This window comes from Xyrauchen texanus, chromosome 4 (genome assembly GCF_025860055.1).
Source record: "Xyrauchen texanus isolate HMW12.3.18 chromosome 4, RBS_HiC_50CHRs, whole genome shotgun sequence".
Taxonomy (NCBI): domain Eukaryota; kingdom Metazoa; phylum Chordata; class Actinopteri; order Cypriniformes; family Catostomidae; genus Xyrauchen; species Xyrauchen texanus.
In genome coordinates, this window is record NC_068279.1 from 11,885,864 (window position 1) to 11,905,702 (window position 19,839).

The 19,839-nt window shown below is 39.8% G+C and overlaps 1 protein-coding gene across 2 annotated transcripts in view; it reads left to right on the forward strand.

Annotated features, from left to right (window-relative positions):
* Positions 1-19,839, forward strand: part of fam222aa (family with sequence similarity 222 member Aa) — a 63,736-nt gene that overhangs the window by 1,873 nt on the left and 42,024 nt on the right. The window lies entirely within an intron of this gene.

A 19,839-nucleotide genomic window follows, 5' to 3' on the forward strand; every position in this document is an offset into this window, starting at 1 on the left:
TTGAAGATCTAAGATGATAAGTGAAGGTTTGAACCCCAGCTGTGGTAGTCCATTAACCATCAACATTGTGCCCTTGAGCAAGGCACTTAACTTCAGGTTGATCCAGGGGGGCTGAACCCGTAATAAGTGCACTGCAAGATAATTTGGATAAAGGCTACAGCTAAATAACTAAATAGTTGTAGGGCAGGCCTTTTGCTCAAAGATACAATTTGTACATTTGGATGTTGGGGTTGGTCACCATGGCTTTCATGTAAATCTATTATCATAATTCTCGGCTATCAACTGTTCCTTCTCCATGTATCGCTTGCAAGCAGTTTTCAAGAACTGACATTTTGCATGTGTCTCTATGAAATCTAATCGGTGAATGGTCTTTCAGGGACACAGGCTAAAGAATAGCCTAGGATTTATTTGAAGACAGGTGTGTTGGCCTAAACAAAAGGTGAACCCAGTATCTAATTACCCCCCCCCCCGCCACCCCCCAATAAATACATCACAATTTTAAGTCTCATGAGGCCAAGTCCCCCACCCGCCGTTATTTCTCTGCTGCTCTGACTAATGCGATTGGCCCCCTTGCTTCACGTTGGACGTTCCACTCTGCAAGTCATCACTCTGGAGGCTTATGGCTCTGGCTCTTAGCTCAGATTCAGCATGTGGCCTTCCTCAGGGCCTGGCAGCCTCATTACTCCAGCAGAGACTCTCACTCTAAGGGCTGCGACTCCCTCCACCCATGGAGACAGCACCTGTCAAGGAGCATGCTTACCACTCTATTGAATAAAACATTTGGTGATGTACGAGTGGAAAGGTTCACCTCCGGGGGCCAGAGTTGCCTCATTTCCTACTCCTGCTGCACATCCGTAACCCACTGAGCAAATTGGCCCGGTATTAGCTCTGTGGCTCGATCTCACCTAAACAAATAGAGCTTCCAGCATAATGCTGGGTCGGAGAGATAGCTGGTGAGAAGATGGTATGGTTTAATATTTAGGCCACTGAATGGCCTTACCATAGTTTCTCATTAGTCTTTTGGTTTTTTAATACATACTTCTTGTAAATTTCTTGTTAATGTTGACTTTTTTTGCATCTAACTTGGTCATATTGGCGGTTGCGTGGTAGATTATTTGTTTTGAGAGAATCAAACTCTTCCTCAGATAATTTGTGGTATTATATCATAGAAGAAGTAGCCTATTTACGAAGAGATTCACAACAGAAAATTGCTGTCAAGATGTTTTGGAAGGATGTCATGCCCTAAAATCCATCTAAAAATTCATTTTATTGCATCACCGTCAGCAATACAGTTCGTCTTTATGGAGAAATGCAATTTGGGGGCAATATAACCTTCACCACCAGTATTGAATGAGAAATATCTTAATTAGATAAAATCAAGACTGAATTTCCAGAGGTATGAAGTTGAACTCATACCCGTTTTACCATTTCTGCTTCAGTGGCAGATGTTGATGGATAGTTTAATTTTGGAAGGATATTATTAAAGAAACGTGCACTGTTCATTTGAATATAGAGATAAATGTGTCGATTGATTGATGGATGGCCATAAGGTGAAATCACTCAACCATTCTCTTATTAAAACTAAAGCAAAGGGAGAGAGTGAGAGATTCTCTCATGAATATCATTATATTAGAAAACTTTAATTTCCTGCTTTTTATATGAATCTATTTTTGTCCCAGTAAGATTTTCTGGTCATATTATCTGTCCTAAAACATAACTGGGAAAACAGGAGGATATTTCTCTTTGGAAATCAATGAGAGAGAGGTCAAAACTCCAACTGACACACAAAGTGCTTTTATCCGTTCTTCAACCATAAATAAGCTTTTACAGTAACACAGCTTTCGTAGGAGCAGTGTGCACATGGCCTAAAACAGGTGCTCTTGCATTTTACCTTCTTTCCTTTTCCTGAGAGGTTTGTGGAGCAGTTAGTTGGATGGATGGGGCAGGACATGGTCCTTGAACTTATCTCTCTGAAGTGTCCAAACAGTGGGCCATTAGGTACCAACATCTCTCTCTCTCTCTCTCTCTCATATCCTAGTTTTGCCTCATAATAAAAATATTAAAGTATAATATGTTTATGTATTGTGTTGGTTGGGAACCCAGAACTGTTCCTTTTTTGTTTTAAATACCAGAACCAGATGAATTTCATTACTTTTAATTCTGTTAACGGTTCTTGAATATGCATTCTTCCTCTGATACAGATGTGACACTGTGCTAAAATACTCTATGATTCCATCCCTATTTATGTACATAGTAAACACATTTTTGCCCTGTAGTTTTTCTTTCTTTTTGTTCATGGGATTTCTGCTCCCATTTTTCAAGTATGAAAATGTGAATGAATTCATTGCCATCTGAACTCCTGGTTGCTCTGTGTCTTTTGAGGTTCAGTTGAAGTTTAGCACAAGTTAGAGATTGGGATGAGGGAGGACCTGATGTGGACCTTGTCCCAGATTCAGCTTTAACCCATGGTATTGTTCAAAATGGCAGCCCTGATGTCCACACACTAGCACACAAAAAAAGTGTCTAAACTTGCTTGTTCCTTTTGCCTTCACCACCAGAATGAGTCTCTTTCATCTTGTGCATTTTTGAAATCACTGGTACTTTGAAAAATGAATGGACCAATTTACTGCTGCTGCTGATAAATATAGAATAGAAAAGAGTGTCAAAAGAAAAATGTCTTTGTTAGTTGTGAAAGTGCATTGAACGGATTGTGAAAGCTCCTGTCTCGCCGCTCCCCTACAGAGCTCTTCCTGCGAGTATTGAGCGTTAAGGAGGTGCCATTGTTCTAGAAGAGCTATTATATCTGTGCCCCTGGTAATCCACAATTCCTATCCTCTCTCCCCCACTCTGTTCTCCGAGCCGTTTGTATAATGCTAATGTTCCCAACATCTGTTAAAGCGCAGCACCTGCGTTGGAGACTGTTTGATTTTCTCTTTATGGCATTCCTTTCTCGCCTGTTGCTAGATAAAAGGCTCAGTCTGTGATGCTTCCATAGGTGAAATTGATTAAAGTGTCTGAAAGAAAATCAAAGCATGGAAATGGTGTCAAGATGCACCGGTCTAAATGGAATTTCAGGATAACGTGCGTTGTTGTTGTTTACTTGACCTTTGCGACGCTGCGGTTTCAATTTCGAATTCAATTTGATTTAGCCATTCCAAGGTCCTCCCTTCTTTGACACCTCAGCAGCTTCAAGGAGATGATGATTACACAACTTACTCAGCATTTTCTTTGCTTTCTCTGTCACTTCTGATAGATTGGAATCAAAAATGTCTTTTTTCAGATAGTTTGGCCTTCCAATTGACGTTAAAAAAAAATCTCCTCTTTATTACTCATTGGCTGAGTGAAGATAGATTCCCAAAAAGGCAATTCTGTCATTTACACACTCTTTGTTCCAAACCCAAATGACTTGCTTTTCTCCACAGTGCACAAAGGGAGATGTTTGGCAGAACTACAGCCTCAGTCACCATTCACTTTTATTGTGTGGAAAAAAGATGCAATGAAAGTGAGTGGTGACTGAGACTAAAGCCATGTCTACACTAATCCGTTTAAGTTTGAAAACTACATTTTCCATTTCTTAACATCATTAGTTTTCCGAAGTATGCAGCTATGGAGAGCTTTTTTGAAAGTCTCCATTTCGAAGGAGGAAATGCAGTTTAAATGTGGATGAGAGGAGGTGCGATATCAAACAAAAGCTACTTTCTTTTGGTCAACGTGTCGATTTTGCCCGTCAAAGTTCAAAGAAATTCATGATCGTGCAGATTCCCATTGAGATGACTGTATTTTGCCAATGGAATTTCGACATGCAAAGGTGTGTGTGTGACCACTCCTTCTGTTTCACAGAAGAGAGTCTGTCATACAAGTTTGGAACAACATTAGGGTGATTAAATGATGACTGAATTTTAATTTTTGGTGAACTATCCTATTAACACAAGTTGCCTCTTTTATGGCTTATCCTGAAACAGTTCAAAGTCCCTTCTAACTCTTTTGAAGGAGTTGTTTTAAATTCTTCAGGGTGAAGGAGATACCTGTGGACATGTTTGTCATTTAATGGCACTTTATGCATTAGAAGAAGGGCAGATTAAATGGCTTATGAATTTATCTCCACATCTGAGCCTTCAAAAAGACATCCTCTCTGTATCACAACTAATCGTACTAGCGAGCAGGGATCATGTCAGTGCCACTGTTTGTAAACGGACCACAGAGCTCCTTCAAAGGGCAAGTTGTTCTTCCTAAAAAACAAATGGCCGTGTAATCGCCCTCCTGGGCAGATTGATTTCCTGTTTGTAGCAGTGTGGAATGCTGGGAAAGTGGCCCTGCAGCTGCTCTTAAAGGACTGAAAAGTTTGCCTAGGCATCAATCATTTCAAATTATGGGAGTGTGTTTTAAAGGAACTTTTCTAGAGAATTCATAGTGCATCCTGTTCCCTCTTGTAAAAGGAACCGTTCAATTTCAGTGAGTTACTACTTCTTGTTTTCAGTTACTGACATTGTACTCCCTTCACTATTGTATGTCAGCCAGCATAATTCACTGAAATGCTTTCATAGCAGCCCTGTTTTATGCTTTTGCTGAAATCTTGTTCTTTACCCCATTTTTGTAACAGATTTGGGCACTGTCTGACTCCCACACCCTCCCATGGTTCATATCATCATTGTGACATGTTGTAATGAATCCAGCGTTGCAATCCAAAAATCCATGTTGTTTCAAAACTGTCTGTCTTTCTTTTTTTCGGTGGAACACACAAATGTAAATAATATTCATGCTGCTTTTTTGCATACAATGAAACCTTATAGTGGTTAAACCAGACCTCTCAAAGCATCTGAGAGCTACGGAAGAGGAAGATTATTTGTGAATAACTTCTTAAATTTGGGTTGGTTTCTTACGCATGGCTTCTGAGGACTTGGAATATAGTCCACAAGTCATATGGACCACATGTATGGTGCTCTTATGTACTGTTTTTAACTTAATAGCCCCTGCAAATGAAATACATTAATTGAATGGAATAGTTTAGGCTAAAATGTATCTTTGTGGGTTCAATGGCAGAACTTAAGTCCACATCCACACAAATATATTTTCATTTGAAAACACTTTTTACATTTACTTTATTTATGCCTTTCGTCCACAGTATGTGCTCATCGAAAACGCTCTCTCCTTACATACAAGGGCTGTGCAATAATTTGCAAAAACAGTAAAATCGTTACCTAAGCAGATGTGTTGTTTTTTTTTTTTTTTATGGCAGCAAGCTGCAATTTTATTGTATTTTTTTCTTCTCAGAATTCTGCAATGTTTAATTCTGATTGGTGCACATTGTTTGCACTTTGCACACTGACAAGATCTCTCTAAATTGAACGCAGTGCTCAAAAAAAGCACCAGTGAGAACAGAAATCAGGAAAACAAATAGGCATAAAGAATTAACTGACACTATCATCTATTACTTATGCAAAATATATTTTTTCCATCCTGCAATGTGTTTTTGAATGTAAATGTATGAATTGTCAAATTTCCAATTAAAATCGCAATATCTATCAAAATTGTGATTCCTTTTTTGTTTTGTCCATATTGCACTGCCCTACTGGAAACCAGTGATGTTAGGGAACTGAGAACGGAGTTTTTAAACAAAACCAGATTAGTGTGGATTGGGCCCAAGTCATATGGGTTTGGAATGACATGAGTGTGAGTAAATGAAGGCAGGATTTTCATTTTTTGGGTAAATTATTCTCTTAAGAGACAACCGGTCTGTTTGTCTGTCTGTCCTCTGTTGATTTTTGACTTGCTCCCTGCATTCACACATATGCTGTCACTATCACACTCCTGTCAACCCTAAACTGCCAACTCTGTTATTATAAAGAACGGTTTGAACAAATGAACCTCACTGATAGGACATGACACATGCATAAGATATGGTGTTACTGCAGCACAAAACAGAGTGGCGGACGCTCTCATGGAGTGGAAATATTTATGAATCCCTCAGGAGGGTAAGACAGGCTGTGCTAGAAGTCAAAGCTCAATTATCTGTCTGTCAGTTGGTCACCTTTACAATAGTATATCCTCTTTACTTAATGCTATTGAAAGAGAAACATAAAGCAAATGGGCTGTGAAAAACTAACCGTTGTTATTACGGTGTACAAAATTATTTTGTGGTTGTACAATAAAGTAGACATTTTTTGGACTCTTATTTTCAAGCGAGTTTGGAAGAGAGAGAGTGACTAATATCATACTCCCTCTGTGCACCTGAGTCTTCATTTTTAACTTTGCACAGGGCAGCCTTTAAAGTGGGGAAATAATTGCGTGCTTGTGTGCCCTGTTTCAATGTATTAAAGCTATTAAAATGTAGCGAGAGCCATAGACTGTGACCTGTTTACAAATCCTGTTTAGTTTACTGCCAAGGAAAATGGGTTTTGTCATGCGGTGTGGTTCAAAGTTGAACGTATTTAATTACGCTCTTAACTGTGTCCGAAGAGGAAAGTTAAAAGAGAGAGTTTATGCTCCTAGTTTGCACATTCAGAGGACACAAAGTGGGTTTATTTAAATCAAGGTAGTCACAATAAACACTAGTGTCATTGCCAAAGACTTGGATAGTGACACACACACACACACACACACACACACACACACCTCAATCTGTCAGTACTGGTTGTGTTTCTGTAGAGGCTGTTAGTCAACTCTTGTAGTGTTGTCGGGAGGTAATGAAATTTCCACCGACAGCAGGAAACAATGCCTCCAGCCTCGGCCATGTGCAATTAGCAATCCCACACCCCCGCCTTCGGCTTCACGCTGTGTGCTGGGAAGGCAACGGGCTGTAATAAAACTCGGGAGATTTGTATCACGTTTTATCAGGCATAGACGTGGAATTGTCAATGCCGTTAATGGGTCGGAATACAATATCTCGCGCCCAAACAGCCCTTCGATAAGTTTGTTCCACTTCAGTGGGCTTTTTTGCCTGCGTTAATATTATTGTTTAGAGACAGTGGTGAACAGCAAAGCATAATGTAATGCCATTATTGCTGTACAGCTCTCTGCTGCTGTAGGCTGAAGTTTCTGCCATCCTCTGCCAGTGTTATTGCTCTTGTCAAAAGGTTCTAAACCAACAATGATATTAGGCCCTCGGGCGTCTACTTTTCTGCATGCCTTCCTCCATTCGAGCACAGGAGCCAGGGATGAAGTCTGGACACATACACGCACACACTTTTTCACCCAACGCTCCTGCTTTATTACGTCCTGCCTGCTGCTGGAATTGCTTTCCTCCCTCGAGTGAGCCGGGCATAGGCAGCTTTATTGTGTTAACCTATTTGTGTGTCAAGAGCGATTGCGACATTCTTTATCACTGTTTGTATTTGGACGGGTAGGGTAGGGAAGGGAGGGGGGTAGACGGATGGACGGTCACCTCGCTCTCCTCTGAGGGATAATGACTGGTTGCTAAGCAATTTTACCCCCCACCCCACCCTTCATCCATAGTAATCACTTTTATCTCGCTAAGATGTCATGTATAATTATGAGTCAACTCTCATCCTGTGAAACCTGCCTAATGGCACTTTCATTTATTTAATTGGGAAGGCATACAAGAAGACGTACGTTCACTAACCGCCTGTTTGCTTCGAGACTAATCAAAATATTTCAAGAATTGCATCAATTCTGAGTGGTTGGTCAGAGCTGTGTTATAGTGGATAGCATGCATGCTCCAGGCTCCTTCAGCTGTGGTGCTTGGGGGGGACTATTTACTTAGTTTTCCTGGCTCTTGGCACTTTATAGTTAAGGAAACTATATGTGGAAGGGGGTGAAGTTGGGCATCAGATGCATTTAACCTGGGTCGCCCACTTAGGTACCTTTTGCACAATGTAAAGAGCATTACAGTGGTCATGAAAGTGGCCGTTCGCTGCACTGCTTTTTTGCTGCGCTCTATTAGCCGCAATTCTCTGATTGGTGGATCTTTCGCCCTCGGGATCATTGATGGTGCAGTTCATCACCAGGAATTCTTCTATTAAACACAGTTGATATGACGTGGACTGATGGCTTTAGTAGAAACAAATAACAATTAACAACCTCAGAGCTTACGGTAGGTCTGTCTGTAAAGGTTGATAAATTATTGTTAATAATCAGTTCCTCGGAGGAAAATATTTATGGGATTTTTACTTCTGGAACTAGATTGTTGTGTTCTATTGGAGCATGTAAAGGCCCCCATAGTCATATCCCTGATGGTATAAAAATTTTATATCATAATAATTGCTGAAGCATTTATCATGGTAAACAGTATTATCACAGTATTGGGTTGAATTATAAAATAGGTGAAATGATGAATACATTTTATTGTTGTTCTTAATTACAAGATTTAGCTACTTGTTTTGTACTTTTAAAGGAAACTATCACATAGAAAGCTACTTTGCAAAGATCAAACCATAAAGATTCAAAAACGTCTGAGAGTCAATGCTTCTATATGGTTTTTCTATATTTGTTATGGTTTATTTTCATTCAAATTAACAAGTAACAACAATAGTAACCTTTTGAGGGAAAAGTTTAATTGAAAGAGAAACATGAATTTTAGACATTCCTAGTAATTTGGTATGTCTATTAATGTAAGAGTTACAGTGTTAGTAGAAATGTTGATTTATTGATAAATGCTACAATGCATTCAGAAAGATCTAAACAATCTGGATTATGGGTTAGCTAAAGGTATTTTGAAGTGCTAACCATTACAATATTGTGCATGTTGTCACAGTATACCTTATTATTGAAGTCACAGTATACCTTATTACCACTGTCCTTTTCAGTTAAAGAAGTGTGAAAAGACTCAAAGCCCTGAATTTCCCTGAGAAATTGTGAAAGAAATGTTTAGGAGGCAGAAAAAGCTATTTTTCTCTGTGTCGTTTTATTATGTGTCTTGCAATGTTGATCTGTTACTGCTCTATCTAAAAACCCTGGGCGTACATCTTCCATTCAAACTTTGGACCTTGATGTGACAACAGCCTTGTAGTGATGAGGACATGTTGATACGATGCCTGCTCTTTGCTTATTGGCCCATTTGTTGTGTTCTTTTGGTAGACTCTTAGTTTTATTAACATTCTGATTGAGATGTTGAAACTGCTGACCCTCCACGGACTAATGAATTGCTTGCACTGCTTAAGGGAAATGAGAGGTTTGGCAGATATGTTTAGCCAAAATCAGAGTGTTTTATCTGCCGACTTCATTTGCTGAGAAGGTTGACAAGAGAGCCTTTTCAAAAGAGCTTTTATTGTTCATAAAATCCCATGTTTGCTACCTCTTCTGTATGCATGATTGCGTGTGTCTGCATTTTTTATGTTACCATCTGTGTCTGACCCCAATTAAGACGCTGCCTTTTCCTGGAGAAAGTCATTGATGTTCTTTTAGCTTGCGCCGAGTTTCAGGCGTAATTCGTGTGCGGCTAATTATCTCTTCGACTTTGAAGACTTTCCTATTGCTTCTCCAGGTTGGGATGAAAATTAATTTTGAGCTTCCCGAGAGCCTCAAAGCCCAAATTAGATTCTGATTTAAAAATCAAGGACCTTTCGCTTTTAATTTGACATTTCAGTTTTTATTCCTTTTTGGGCTTGGAAACACCTTAATTGGAATTTGAGCCACTGCAATGATGCCGAAAAACAGACGCTTTAGTGCTTAATTCTGGAAATACTATTATGTGGCATACTGTGTGTGTAAATATCTAGTTTAGAAGATATTTTGGCATAGAAACACACTTCTAGAACTTTGAACTGGTAATGCGTTACTATGTTTTGTTGGGCACATTTGCTGGTCTGTTATCGGTCTTGTGTTTACATTACTTTGCCTGCACAAGTTATTTGTTATATTGATGGGTAATGGTTAAAGGATATGGCTTAATTATTGATAAATATCAGTCAGAACCCTCTGATGGTTCATAGTTCATTGCTTTAATTTCCTTCTTTAAGATCTCCAGGGATGCTTCTACTGCAGTTCCATCAATAAACAAATTAGATGTTGAAATGAAAGCAGGGCTCATTAGTAAGCTATCATATCATCTGATTTGTGTTTAAGTTACTAAAAAAAAAAAATGTAGCATTAAAAACTGCATGGCTGCTCTATGACAATTTAGAAGGTTTGGATGTTTTGTGGAGTCTCTTTGCTCATCCTGTCCCTCGCTCATGAGGCTCTGCACTGATTCCATGGGATCTGTCTGTGAGACCGGCTGTGACAGCTCTCCTGTTCATGGAGTCAGAATGCAGATATGCTGAAAACACAGCGCACATGTTCTAAAGCTCCCATGTGTGCCTCCTCTGAAACATCTGTCCAGCTGTCAGCCTGTCTCAGCCAATCAGATCCTGCTTTGGGCAGTATCTGTGGATGTGTAGCTGGAGCAGTGTGTATGTGTGTGTGTGTGTGTGTGTGTGTATCTCTGAGGAATATGAGTGTGTGTTGGAGCATTGCTATGTGCTTTTTCACCAAACATGCACATACTCCCTTGGTGCCTGGTTTTCAATAATGTGCAGAAATGTAAATGGCAGTTGGCACTTAATTTTTCTCTCCTTTCTTTCCTTATTTGATCCATGTTTCCAAATATGGGTATCAACTTCCTTTTAACATTTTTATTGGAAACCGTGTGGCATTTGACATTATTATTTCGGCAATACAATTAATAAAGAAATCATTATTTTAGTAGTGATATCCAATTCGTGAACAAATGCATATTTAAAGTTCTTTTAGTCATTTGGCCAAACTGAAACCATGAAGTGGTTGACATGTTGGGACCATGAAAAAGCAATATTTGTCAACTTATAAAACTGATTCAAAACATAACAGTAATGATAACAAAATACTTGTTTTACTACGTGATGATGAATGGGATGATAAATCGATGAATCGGTTTTTGAAATGTTCATGGAAGCAACATTTTTCAAGTGCACTGATACACTCAAATTAATCTGTCATTCTCAATGGTAGTGCTATGTACTTAAATATTGAACAAAATATTAGTTCTAATGCAAAAAAAAAAAAAAAAATGCAGAGTGATGACTCAAACAAATCTTTTTTTATTTTTTATGGTTTATTGAAACAAACCATTAGAACGAATCAATTCTAGCTTCAAGTTCCTTTTACATTACGGTTACACTAACCAGTTGTCCAATTATTTTCAGTTGTAGTTTCCATAAGTCAGTCATCATCTGCTAATTGTTTAGCAACAAAAGTTCTCAACCATTATTGAGTTGTTTAGAGTCAGTTAGTGTACCACTAGCTTACTTTTTTGTATTCGATACAAGGTAAGCTTAATTGACAGCATTTGTGACCGTGTTGGTTTCAACACTCTTATTAAAAAAAAAAAGGAAAAAGAAATCACGCTTGTAGTTAGATCAGTGAAGAGCCAGTCCATTTATTATTATTTTTTATTAAACCTTTATTTAACCAGGAAGAGACTCATTGAGATTAAAAATCTCTTTTACAAGAGTGTCCTTGAATGCTATAATACACATGGTTTCCAGTGTGTAGCCACAAGATGTAAACATTATTTGTGTTATTCATGTAACGATAACAACATGATTTTAGTATGGTAAAATCATATCTGTGTAAAGTGGTATACAACATGACAACAAAACCCAGTAATTTCAGTTTTGGAAATAACTTTACACGGATAAGGTAGTTAAGCGATTTTATCACACTTAAATCTCTTGGCTGTTAGATCATAGCTCTTTCTCTTGACTGCTTCACTGAGAGACTCCTGGTCTGAAGCTCCATTCCTCATCAGTGGCGCAGGATGGCGCTTGAGATAAAGGAGGAGAATTCTATTTATGTCTGCCTGTAAACAAAGTCCCAGTGAGGGAGAGCTAATGGCCTGGAACTGACGAGAGCCTGCAGGGATATCTCACTCTCCTTCTTTCCTTCCCTCCCTCTCTTGCTCTTCTTGCCACCTGCTTTTCTCCTCTCCCTCTAGTCATGGTGGAAGGGGTGTAGTAGATGGAAGAACCAGGCTGAAAGGAGTTGTGTTGAAGCAGTCAGTTTTCTATTGTGAGGAGAAAAGCTTTCAGGTCCTCTCTCTGATAGAGAGAGAGCGAGAGAAAGAGGAAGACCAGTATCCGGGAGACCAGAGTGACATTTCTTCTGGGAAGAGACTGTGTAGCGAAAACAGCTGTTCACAATGTACTCTCTCTTTCTTTGGCCCCAGCTCTAAGTTCAAATTCACTGCACATCAAACATTTAACATACACTTTCAGATCAATTCCTCTAGATGTTGGACCAGTGATTTTCTTTTAAGGTCTTTTTGATCTTGGAAGCCTTCAAGTTCTCAAAGATTGACAGAGTGAATTCAGTTTATCATGACATATGGTTGCAATTGCATATTTAAAGTATACTTTTGATTGGTCCCACATGATTTGACCAAACTCTTACATTCTTTTTTTACAGATTAATTACAATATTTCTTTATGAATGAAGTTTGATTGATGTTTCCAGAGAGCTGACAGCTGCTGGTTATTGGAGGGCGCTTGATTGATCCACACTGATGGAGCAGAGACAAGCCATGAAGTTTTTCCATTGAGTGTCACTTACGATGTGTCTTGAAACGGCAGGCCCATTCTGTTCTCCATCTCTCTCGCGAGTGACAGACTTGTGCCTCGTATTGAAACTGGGATTGTAAAGCAGGCGTTCGGTGGTAAGTCTTTGTGTTATAATTGAAGGGCAGAGACGCCATCTTCTCAGCAAAACCTGAATTCAGAAAACTTCTCCCCTCCCTTCCTCTTCACGTCGACACGTTCGCTAACCCTGATGACAAGTGAAATGCTGCTCGTGACTTTTCGTTTTGTCATTCAAATTCGCACCATTGATGTCGCTAGCTTTGATTGACATGCAAACTTGAGAGAGTAGCAATAGCAATCAGTCCTCATCAGCTGCGTTTGTTACCATGGACAATAGTTTCTCTCAATAGTTTTTTGCCTGGTTTTCACACTTGTAATTTTTTTGCATGTTCCCCCTGCTGTCACAGAAAACTCAGACGATTGCATTTCTGTCACGACAGAGGGCTATTAATCTTTTAAATCCGAGCCAGACCTGAGCAGCATTGTGTTCAGGAAACTGAGAGCACTGTGGAGACCACTCTGAAAGAACGAACTGGGGGGGGGGCTTGTTCTCTTTGTTAAAGGAGAAACCAAACACACACAAAATTTGAAATCTTATCTTTCAGAGCGTGATAGACGAGCAACATGCAAGATGGTGAGCTGATTGTGAATCAGGCTGGCCGCTTTTACCTGATATCCCTCAGGTACTTTGCTTGCTCTTGCTGGCACTCATCTGTCCTGTTAGTCTGTTAAGTGCCATGGGGTGTATTTTTCTTGTTGAAATAGGCCCACATGACTCTTTTCAACCTTTATTTTATTAGTGGAAGGTCATTTGGGTGGTCTTTGCTCTTTTGAAAGGTTGTTGTGCTGAGGTCATGGGTTTAGGCCAAGAGATACAGTTTTGTTGCGGTCAGGCACCCCTGGAGTAAATCATGTGAGTTCATCACTTTGCTCAAGGGCAAAACAACAGTGGAAAAAAACAGGCACTTTAGAACCAGCACACTGCTTACAGAACTAGATTTTCTTAATAAAATGTGAGTGGTGCCACAGAGCTATGGTGGTGTTGGTGGTTTCCAGGGTGTTGGTGTGCGGTTACTAGGGAATTTTGGGTGGTTTCTGGGGCATTGATGGGTAGTTTCCTACTGGCTCAAGTCAAAAGAGCCCATTGACAATTCTCTATGATATTTTGGTCCCTCTTTCTATGTAAGTCTGTGGGATTGTTTTCCCAGCCGTTTTCATCATCTGTACAAGGCATAAATGATTGTACGTCTGATAGTTTAATAGTGATAATACTGCATCCAAATTTGTTCGTTCTTTAAAGTACATTCTTAATGTATGCAGGTGAGTAGTAATAATACATTCCTGGATGTACTTCAAACAGGAACATGGGCATTGACCGTGACCTGAATATATGACACATTAACAACAACTGTGAAAACAATTTACCCCGATTTGGTTAAAAAAATAGGAAAGAAAAAACGTGTCTAGTGGATGTGCACTTCAGAATCTCGCTGGATGTAGTTGGTCATCCACACGTAGGATTCAGACATACTAATTAATTGATATAATGCTTTTGGCATACTAAAGGCCAGTGCATACTTCAGGTGTCCACGTTGCAGATTGCTCCGTGAAAAGTATGCGTGATGCAAATTGTGAAGTCAATCCGGAAAGTCAAAAACAAAATAAATCTTAAGTAGTGGGGAAATATGCATATTCGGATGCAGGGAAAGGCATGCTTGCTTTAGCATTCATTGCTAATTAAGTTTAGACCATAAACTTTTTTTTCTTATCATGTCAAACAACAGTTAAGAAATCAATGCTAACCTTTCATGTAAGCTTTTAAAGCAAGGCCACTGACTCTTTTATCACTAAACTTGCAGGCAGTTCTGCTGGAAGACTTTCACTGTTAATGAAGTGTTGTCTTGTTGGAGGCTTAAACTAGTGAGCTGAGGAATGCAGCACAGAGCCTCTGATAAGCAGTATTTTACAGTAATTATTTGTGAAGCAGGGTTATTAATATTAGTTGAAACATGCTTCTTGCAAATGGTTATTTGGCATTTAGCAGACACTTTTAAGTCAGAGTGACCTACGGAACACTAATTGCAGGAACAGTCCCCCTGGAGCAACATGTGGTCAAGCGGCTCATTCGAAGGCGAAATGGTAATCAGTTTCTCTGGAAATTTCCATTTTCACCCCTACCTGGAATCACACTATTTTGTCCTAATGTCCTCTGCTCCGGCCTCGGCCTCCTACCCCCAATTAGAGTGAAGTGTTCAGGTCCCCACCTGGGGAAACTCGATCTGGCGGGTGGAGAACTCCAGACAAGGTTGGCTGGCTGCAGTGATACGCAGCACTGTGATACTCTAAAGGGGTTTATCCCATGGACAGCTCGAGGATGAAGCTCCATTGACTTTCTCTTTCTGAAAACTTGTTTTTGTCATGCAGGACTCACATCCAGGGCTGATAAGGGGGAGCTGAACTTCTCATGCTGTGTCTCCATTGGTAACCAAAGATTCAGTGTAACAGTATATGCATTTATCTGTGTTTTAGATAGAAGAAAGCTAAAAGAGGAAAAATACCAAATGAGCACAGCAAGACAGTCTATTAGTTACACTTTTCTGATCCTCTACTGCATGTGGGCTTTGGTATGACTAAGAATGTTTTTTTGAAGCAACGTGAAATAGCATTGAAAATCATTAAGCTTCCATAATGTTATGTATTTCCTAGTGAAATGGAATATCGGGGGCAAATAACGTTGGAAGAAACTTTATATTTTTTCAGCTAGAAGTTGCGCTTTGAGACTTCAGTCTCTATAAAAGAGAGATTTAAACATTTCAATTTAATTTTAAATTTTTCAGAAATGACTGAAAAAGTCTTGGAATTCATTGGTCTAAAGATGCATGATCTTTGAATTGTGTCACAGGTTTACATTTAGTCTGTATGATCTTCTATTTCTTTTAACCAAACAATTTATTTGTCTAAATATTTTTAAAGTTTCCCAGCTTGCCGATAAAAGGAGCTGTTTGTTTAGATGATCTGCTGTTTGTCAGATATTGTATCATCTCTGCCAGCAATGTTTACTGTCCATTACGTCCGAGCTCTTCTGTGCTCTCCACACAACCCGTCTCCTATAAGTCTGGTTCATAAAAGTGCATTCAGTGCTTTGAAATGCCTCTGCTCTCCCAAGCCCCAGACACTTGCTGCATAGCTCAGCTGTGTGGAAGCATTTCTGCCCCAAATTCCCTGCCCCCCGCACACCATTGCGGCTGCCACCGGCCCTGCTCCCCATATTCATGCGTCTCTCTTGACTTCTCCAGTGCTTTGTTTCCTCAGGGGATGGATTAAGTGAGCGGGGAGGGTGTGAGCTGTTCAATCAATAGCCTCTCCATCTGTCGGGCCTGTGGCTTGGGTTCAGGGCGGAGGGTGGAATTCAGAACCGTCTGTGGGGTGTATGCAGGGGGCTTGTCGCCGGATTCTGCTTTGAATGGGGGCTCAAGGGCTGCGGCGCTTGGGTGGGGTGGCCTCTGCTTTTGTGCCGACTCCCTCATTGGCACGGTGATAGCTGGCTGGCGTGTGTGGATATGTGTGTGTGTAGAGATGAGAGGCATCTATTGTGTTATTTCACAGGCTCCCGGGAGAGAGGGTCACCTTGTCCCCCACACATAAATGGTGCCCTCTCTGGATATTTTGGCTGTGTGTTTTATACGAGGGCCAGACACCCAGGCTCTGAGCACATCTATCTCTCATCTCACTCTTTTCAGATTCCCCCCTATTGAGCGAGAGAAAGGCTGGAATCAGGCTTTCAAAAGGGGACATCTGAGATAGTTGCACAGTTGACATCATTCTTCCTGTGAGACACTGGAGAAGCACTGGATCAGACTGTGCAGCTGAAATCTCCATAAACTGTCCTTTTAGGACACTGAAGGCTGTGTATTCAGACTGTCAAAAACCATGCTGGCCATTCAAGACATTATGCTGATTAGAAAACCTGTAATCAAATTTGACCCTATTCGCTTGCTTAATGAATGACCCTGGTCTCATTCTGTACAATTCAAAAGTAAAACAAAAACGATTTCTTAACATTTCATTAAAATGTAATAATTTCTCTGTTTCTGAAATGTCTTTTCCATTGATGTAACAAAATGTAGGTGGGGTGAAATAATTTTAGCCAAAAATATCATTGCTAAACTAAATTGACACAGTGTAAAATGGAATATTTGAAGAAAGAAAATAAGCTTAGGAAGTGTTGAGATCCACACCACGTGTCACATCTGTCTTTCAGATGTGCATGTGCACAATGCAGATGTCAGTTGTGGTCTGATAAATATGTGTACATGCTGGACGAAGCCGAGCTACAATCTCATTATCTACAGAAGGTATGTTTGTCCAACTTCCCCAAAAATGGACTGCGATTGGATTTAAGTGTTTACATGACATTTTAAAAAGATGTCATTAATTTAAAATCATTATTTTAGTTAATAAATGGAACTTTTAATGTGCATTTAAGTATACTGACTATGTTTGTTCCCTGGCAATCAAACCCACGCTTTGGCATTGCTATGTATAGACTATACTGTATAAAATATAATGACTATTACTTTATTAAACTCCTGTTCAGTAGTTAACATTTTCTATAAAAAGAAAGACCTGCATATAGGCTGTGTTTTTATGTGTGTTAAAACTTTGGTTGATGTAGCAGCTGCTTTGCCTTGATCTCTGCACCGTGACAATGACTGTGGTCCTTGGAGAAACTTTTCTCTGGTTATTTAGTGGCATTGCCTTCACATGAAGGACTGATAAAGTGGCTCTCTCAGGGCCACTGATATATTTTTTCAATTCTAAAAGATGGCCCATAGAAGCAAAGTGTTCTAATCTGAGCCTGTTTTTCTGAAATGACTATCAAATTGATGAAAAATGCAAAAAAACAATTAAAAAAATTATGCAAGGATGGTCAAGCATGTGTCAAGATACTTATCTGTCTCTTATCAGCTTGGTCATTTCTTTGATCTCAAACAGCAGAGCTAAATTTAAGACTGACCATTCGCAAAGGCTGTTGGCTACAGCTGAAGCATCTTGTCACGTAAATCTCAATTAACTTCGATTCAGCCATCAGAGACCACACCGCTCCTAAACGAGCTCTTTATTACCTCATATCTAATTGTGTGGCTCATTAAAGAAGCTAATCAAAGAGACTCGCATATCCAGTAGCAAGGTTATCCTGACAACTTTCAAAACACTAGCATGATGGCAAATCTTCAGTACCATCAACTTCCCATTATATTTCTTTATAGGGACTAGTGCTACATTCATGTCCAGTCTGAATTACTGTAATTATGAGATGGCGAGCTGAGATTGTAATTTTTTGATTAAAATAGTTGAAGGAATTGTTTTCTCGAGTGGTTTAATCCATGTCTTCTGAAGTGTTACAATTGGGTTTTGGATGAGAAACTGACAAAAACGTAACTCCTTAATTGCTATTCACTCTGCACATGGGTCAAGTGTAATTGAGTTTTTCCCATGAATGTGCCGAAGAGCTGACGATGAACTACTGATGTCAAGGTTTATTTTGAAAAAGGTGTTCCAATTTCTCCACTTCTCAAAAATAATTTTACATTCATTTTAATTCATCCTTGAATTCTCTTTCAAAATATTGAAGTGCATCAGGAAACATTGGCTACAATTAAATTAAATATAAATGGAACATCAGTCAAATGGGAGTAGTTGTTTTCATAAAATTCAAATGTATAATATTCAGCTTTTGTATTTAGGAGTTCACGTAAATGGCATTTACTACTCAGCTTGTAATAAGGGTAATTTTGTCATGATTTGAATCGCTCTGTCCTTGTCCCAACAAGTTCACAACTAACATGTGCCATTAATGCCAATCCAATATTATTTATAAGGGAGAGAATATTAATGCTTTAGTGCAGTTTTACAGACATTTAAGTTTTACCAGCAAAAACCTTAATATCAGGAATGAAAATTCCAATTCTGCTTTGCCAGAATAGCACAGCCCGGCTCAGAATGGTGTTCTTCCTGGTATTTTCACAAAAAGCCCTGGGTACTTCTGTGTATCTGTTCCTAAGCAAGATTTGCGAAGAGAGAGAGCTGTGGTGGTCACAGAGGGGTTCATTTGCTCTTAATGGAAGCACTCAATGGCTATCTCCTCAAACCAGCCTGGAGCTAATTTGAGACAAGGTGGATGGGTGTTTGCTGTCTCTCAGTGCACTTCCCACCTTGTATGCTTTTATCACAGCATTTTAGCAGCCAAGGTTTGGCAGTGAGAGAGAGAGGGAGTGGAAAGGGACATCTGCCTTTTGTGTCTCTTGGGTTCTCTATCATCACTTACTTTACTCTCAATTAAGAATATTTAAACAGACAGTGTTTGTCTTTGTCCAAGCTAAAGAGTCAGCCTCAGCAGGTGTGTGTGTGCCTGTTTGTCTAAATAGACATGGCTCAAAAGCTCTTTCCGTCAGGCTGGGTTCATTTTGGTGTAGGGCGGCTTTCATTGCAGGGGAGAAAACTGCAGTGACGGCACAATGAATAAATTGAAAAAGGCTTGTGTTGTAAATTGTCTATCGCTGGTGACAAACGATCTGATAGGAGTGTGCGGGGGCCGCCGACGCTGCTGTCCCAGCAGAGCTGTGAATAACTGGCCTAACTGCGTGCTGCTTAGCACACTGGCCTCGCGCGCTCGCTTAATAATTTATACACCATGAAATATTTTCCCCGCCGCACAGATCTGCCAGAGTGATGGCAGGCAGTACGGACGAGCTCTGGGAATGTCCCTTCAGTGCTAATTTGGGGGACGGTGACATCCAGAGGGTTCTCTTTTTTTTTTCTTCTTCTTCTTCTTTGTTCCTTACTTTTTTTGGAAATGCCCTTGGTGAATGCCGTATTATAAGCTGCAAAATTCAAATGTTTAGCCAAGCCCTATTTAGAACTCCAAAATGGGAAACTAAAGGGACAATGGAAGTCTGCCAAACTCTGATGCACCGTGTTGTCTGTTTTGCTGACTGCAGAAGCCATCAGTAAGCCTTTGTATAGCAATTCACATTGCGTTTTCAGTTTACTTGAGTGCTGTGTTGTCCTTATAAAAAGCTTTTGAACTGCATCGCAGGTTTATTTCCACCATTCCTGGGTGGGTCTGAGTCGGAGTATACCTGAAAGTTGTTATGCTCCACTTTGTGTCACGAAAAGTAAATAGTCTCTGTCGCTCATTGTGCCTTAAAATACCAAGTCACTTTGAAAAAGAATGACTTCGGGGTGCTACAAATCGCCCCATTATTATGTAGCAGACAAAACGAAATGT